This window comes from Coregonus clupeaformis, unplaced genomic scaffold, assembly GCF_020615455.1.
Source record: "Coregonus clupeaformis isolate EN_2021a unplaced genomic scaffold, ASM2061545v1 scaf0041, whole genome shotgun sequence".
NCBI classification, from domain to species: domain Eukaryota; kingdom Metazoa; phylum Chordata; class Actinopteri; order Salmoniformes; family Salmonidae; genus Coregonus; species Coregonus clupeaformis.
In genome coordinates this window covers 140,702-146,665 of record NW_025533496.1, presented here as the reverse complement: position 1 = coordinate 146,665, position 5,964 = coordinate 140,702, and the positions used below count along the sequence as shown (strand labels likewise).

General features: G+C 40.9%; 1 non-coding gene across 1 annotated transcript; it reads right to left on the bottom strand.

Moving 5' to 3' along the window:
- Nucleotides 1–2,529: 2,529 nt before the first annotated feature.
- LOC121553015 lies at nucleotides 2,530–2,586 on the bottom strand. The gene has a single exon (XR_005997390.1). It is a non-coding gene; the product is annotated as a U7 small nuclear RNA (small nuclear RNA).
- Between the last annotated feature and the right edge of the window lie 3,378 nt (nucleotides 2,587–5,964).

Below are 5,964 nucleotides of genomic sequence, written 5' to 3'. Positions count from 1 at the left end.
CGGTAATGATATGACCAATAATAGTTGAAATTGAGATCAGCTGCGTGGGTGAATTTAGCACATATTGATGGTTTAATGAGACATCAGCTTTCGATAATCTTAGTTCCATCGGTGGTTGCAATAGGCCCCTTGTTATTTGATTTGATTCCAATAGGCTACATTTTGTAGGCTACCCGTTAGCCTATCCATTGTTACTAATGAAAGGTGTTAAAACCAATAGGCTACTGTTTGTGTTTCCCTGGCTGAGTTGATGAGCTGATTTGACCATCAGTTGATTGACAGATGTAGGCCTACTGTTGAGCGATAAACTTCCCTCCAGTGTGTATGCTCGACAAAGTTTTATAGTTGGCTATGTATAATTTGCAGAGGTGGGTAGAGTACTGAAAATCTGTAAGTAGTAATTTCACAATATAATTTCAAGTGATGGTGAATGCATACTAAAAATATTTACACCAAGTGTGATGTTTAATCTTCCACTCAGAATTAAATATCAAGGAGGATCAGGTAAGTGTTTCAACCCTCAAACAATCAATATCGACATTTCACTATCAATCATGTTACTAGTATGCAAATCCGACACATTTCAGCATGGAATTAAACATGCAAACTGTCAGTACCTGGATAATATGTGTGTGGTGATAGATAAGGTCTCTGATGCTAACAGAGAAATGTATTTTCTTGGTGACCTGAACATTGACTGGTTAGCAACTATCTGTCCTCTCAAGAGGAAGCTTCTAACTGTGACTAATGCCTGTAACATGACCCAGGTTATCACTCAACCAACTAGAGTGAATACCAATAGTGTTTAATCTGTGACAACCACTTGTATTGATCATATCTTCACCAGGCTACTTGAACTAACACCCAGGGGACCTGCAGTCTAAGTTATTGTATAGCTTACAAACACCACTTCTAGCTGCCTTTCTCAAATCCTCCTGCTGCAGGATTATTTTCCTCCTGCGACGAAAGGGGTCAAATTAAGATCCGACATCTGTAGTGGTCATAGCTAGGCTATATTCTAATGAATTGCCAATAACGAATGCTAAACAGGGTCCACTTTGAACATATAAGAGGGGCTTATAGAGAGCCATTGACATGGCAACAATAGCTGGCCCTGGCCTGAATGGCCTCCATAGTAGCCTACCCTCTGTCATGTAAAAGTAGTTGGAGTTTCTGAGATGGGGGTTTCAATTCCCCTTCTGTGTTTTGACACCTGTTTGCATTTGGAGACCAGCAGCAGTGAGAGAGGGAGTGCTATTGTGACTGACCACCCACACAGCTGGCTCAAGTGTGAGACCGACTCCCTGGCTGAGTGACTGCGTTGCATTAAGAAATGTATATCTATATAGCCCATGTGCAAAAGCACTGCAGTCTGACGGCGCAGCTACGCCAATCTATTCTAAAGAGTGTCACGTCAGCAAAAGAAGTGTGACATTTCTAAAGTAGTGATTCTGTGAGGGGTTAAGAGGAAGCAGGGATTGTGGGAGAGCGCGAGGGACCAAAAACAAATCATAGATCCCAATTCTCCACCATTTTCCGGAAGTGTACACTTGCACACTTCCCGTCATGGATTTAAAAGCATAGGATTGGTGTAAGCATTGGCTGGAAGGAGTTTCCACCATTGTTAAAACAATGTGAGAAAGTGTGCAAGTGTACACTTTGGGAAAAGGGTGGAGAATGGGGATGCAACTGAAGTGAAGTCTGTACATTTCTTTGATAGTACTACTTCAAAAATAGTTGTTGCCCTACATGTTCCACTGACCCCCCTGAGGGGAAGACTAAGTGGCTGAGACAAGGGGTCAGAAAAGTCAATCACTCGGTCGTCCCTCGAGATGCCTCCCTCCCTCCTCTCCCTCCTAGCCTCTCACACACATTTATCTCCCTCCCTCTCTCTCACACGCTGTGGAAACCGCAGAGGAGGGTGACATCACTCAGCGCCTACATTCCCGCCCCCCCCAGTGTTCAGTCTTATTTTGTGAGCCTTGCCCAGTACAGAAGAACAGCAGCCACAGCAGGAGAGGTGGGGCCCCTCCGTCGGCCCCTGGCAGCACAAAACACTCTCATGTCTTTTCACTCTGTCAATGTATGGGGGCCCCAGGGCAGCCATTTAAGAAATGCATAGGTAAGTCCAAAATGGCACCCTATTTCCTATATAGTGCACTTCTTTTGACCAGGGTCCATAGGGGCCCTGGTCAAAAGTAGTGCACTGTTTAGGGAATAGGGTGTCATTTGGGACTCATCCACAGACACTTCCTTTGAGCCTTCCATGATGTCAGCAGGTAGCACTACCTCCCAGTCTACCCTCCCACCAATGGTCCCCTCCGATTGTACAGTCTGTTCTTGCAGTAAATGCTATTTTAGATAGCCACCCTCAAGTCGCCTGCTCTCCATCTCTGGGCTAACAACTGTGCTTAGATACTGTTTCATTAAGTAGCCCACTGTAGTATAGTATTAGTATTCACTGTAGTGTTTTTGCTGGCTTTACTGTAGTATTTAGCGTTTTTGTTTTATTATCTTTGAAATAGAAGTGGAGGCTTTCTCATTGAGAGAACCTACTGGATAAATACTTAAAGAGCACATTTTCTATAACCTGTAGGTAAGACTGGGGTCTGATTGGATCAGCGCTTCTGCTCTTTTCTATAACCTGTAGGGAACAGTGTCATCAAAGTATTCACACCCCTTGACTTTTTCCACATTTTGTTGTGTTACAGCCTGAATTTAGTGTCACTGGCCTACACACAATACCCCATAATGTCAAAGTGGAATTATATTCTTAATATTTTTTTACAAATTAATTAAAAATGAAAAGCTGAAAATATCTTGAGTCAATAAGTATTCAACCCCTTTGTTATGGCAAGCCTAAATAACTTCAAGAGTGAAAATGTGCTTAACAAGTCACATAAGATGCATGGACTCACTATGTGCAATAGAGTTTAACATGATTTTTGAATGACTACCTCATCTCTGTACCCCACACATACAATTATCTGTAAGGTCCCTCAGTCGAGCAGCGAACTTCAAACACAGATTCAACCACAAAGACCAGGGAGGTTTTCCAATGCCTCGCAAAGGTCACCTATTGGTGGATAAAAAAAATAAAAAAGCATGCATACATTGAATATCGCTTTGAGTATAGTGAAGTTATTAATTACACTTTGGATGGTGTATCAATACACTGTCACTACAAATATACAGGCGTACTTCCTAACTCAGTTGCCGGAGAGGAAGGAAACTGCTCAGGGATTTCACCAGGCCAATGGTGAGTTTAGAACAGTTAGTTTAATGGCTGTGATAGGAGAAAACTGAGGATGGATTAACAACATTGTAGTTCTCCACAATACTAACCTAAATGACAGTGAAAAGTACAGAATAAATATTCTAAAACATGCATCCTGTTTGTAGTAAGGCACTAAAGTAAAATTGCAACAAAAAATAATGGCAAAGTAATGAACTTCATGTCCTGAATATAAGGCGTTATGCTTGGGGCAAATCCAACACAACACATCATTGAGTACCACTCTTCATATTTTCAAGCATGTTGTTGGCTGCATCATGTTATGGGTATGCTTGTCATCGGCAAGGACTAGGGAGTTTTTTAGGATCAAAAGAAACGGAATAGAGCTAAGCACAGGCAAAATCCTAGAGGAAACCTGGTTCAGTTTGCTTTCCGACAGACACTGGGAGACAAATTCACCTTTCAGCAGGACAATAACCTAAAACACAAGGCCAAATATACACTGGAGTTGCTTACCTAGACGACATTGAATGATCAACAACCAACTTGACAGAGCTTGAAGAATTTTGAAAATAATAATGTGCAAATACTGTACAATCGAGGTGTGCAAAGCTCTTAGAGACTAACCCAGAAAGACACAGCTGTAATTGCTGCCAAAGGTGATTCTAACGTATTGATGCAGGGGTGTGAATACTTACATAAATGAGATATTTCTGTTTCATTTTCGATTAAGTTGCAAAATTGTCTAAACACGTTTTCAATTTGTCATTATGGGGTATTGTGTGTAGATGGGTGAGAAGAAAAATATTTGTATTCCATTTAAATTCAGGCTGTAAAAACAAAATGTGGAATAAATCAAGGGGTATGAATACTTTCTGAAGGCACTATGGTCTATACTAGGCATGTAGGTTTCTCACGTATGGGTGGCACAATTTGCAACATGGGAATGGGCAGGATATATACAAATTAAATACTGTAGGTTTTACTATAGTTTAAAAAGTGTAGTGTTTTTGCAGATTGTAGTGTTTTTGCGGACATTACTGTAGTATTTACTACAGTTTTTTTTGCAGATAATACTGTATTTACTATAGTATTCTACAACATTCTATAGTAAGTACTAAACATGATCGAGGGATACTACAGTGTGTAGTATAGTATTCTACAGTATACTATAGTTTACTGTAGAATTCTATAGTAAGTACTGCAGTATTCTATAGTAAACTGTAGTATTTTGTCATGTGGGTTAGGGCTATCAATGAAACCTTGCTCAAACGCAAAGTACAGTTACAGATTAACCGTAAAAACACATTTCTACACAAACCTTTCACCATCACAGACAAATGCAGGTAAGGCACATGTCTAAGGTATGTGTGTCTAAGGTTTCTAAGGTACAAATGTAGCCTAAAGTATGCCAATATCAGCGTTACCTAACACTATACTCTAGTGACTACAGCGTCAGACCGGTAAAAGGCCTTTCACCATGTCTGTTTAGATTTGGCTATACTGTAGATCCACCAGGGACTCAGCTGCTGTCTGCTAGCTTCTTCCTCTTAACAGCCTTCCTCTAATAAATCCCTTGGTCTCAGAGGAGGTGTTCTGAAGGCAGCAGCATACTCTTCAGGATGGTATGCCTGCATTGTCCTCACGTCCAGATCCTATTCTGATTTACTGACAGCTAGCAGGTAGATCCAGCTTGTAAATCTGCTGTATCAGGTGGAAGACAAGACTGAAAATGAGTGATATAAGCAAGTGTTGAGCTCAGATAGTAGGGCAGCAGTCTCTCCATAAAGCTGACAAAATGTCACCTCTAAGATGGGTTCCGTCATGTGGATACCATGCAGTGTGTTAGGGTTAGCATAATCTAGGTTAACCCAGAACTAAAGTCTCACGTAATTGGTCAGCTGCTCGATAGAATTATGGGTCCATACATGTTAAGAGATCAAGAAATGCTAGAAAGAGCAACATGGCAAACGTGAGAAATCGTGATTTATCCAAATAACCAGTGACAAACAGTGGCGACCCTTCATTCAGGCCAAAGCCCCACCTGTTTAAAAAAATAAAATAATTGTCTGTTATGCATGTAATTCTGCCATTAATTCGTGTCACATGTCAGTTTAGAAAACAATGTAAAAAATATATATATCCTTGAGTTAATAAAGCAGCATACAAACATGGTCAATTTCTTTGAGTAAGGCAGCTCCAGAATGCAGCCATTTCTGTGGTGGGGGAGCAGCCAGTGAAAGCACAGAGCGTAGGCTTCATGTTCAAGTGAGAACAGCACAACAACGGTAAGTCCAAAAATATGTTTTGTATGTTGCTGCAAAAGTGATGTAATATGCCAGGGAGATACTGTATCTGTTGTATAGTAAGCTGTTAGTAGCCTATGTGTCTCACCCTAAGAATTTGGTCCCTCTCGCCCTCAGAACTTAGCCTACCATTCTGACTTCAGAGATTCAGATGTAGAAATTCAGAGATTTACTTGGTGGTGCGCATGTAGCCTATAGCCTGTTTTAGAGCAATGTCATCATTGAATATTGGAAAAGCTTTCATTGTCTACTTCTGTGCCCCCGCTAATTAGCCTACTGTTCTGACTTGGTGTACAGGGAGAATACTGTAAGAACAGCCCATGTTCTGAATTCTGTCGCTGACCATTTCAAAAGTGCAGAACAGAGTCATATAGGCTACGTCCGTCTCATCTCACTCATGTCTTAATCTAAATTACCGTTTGC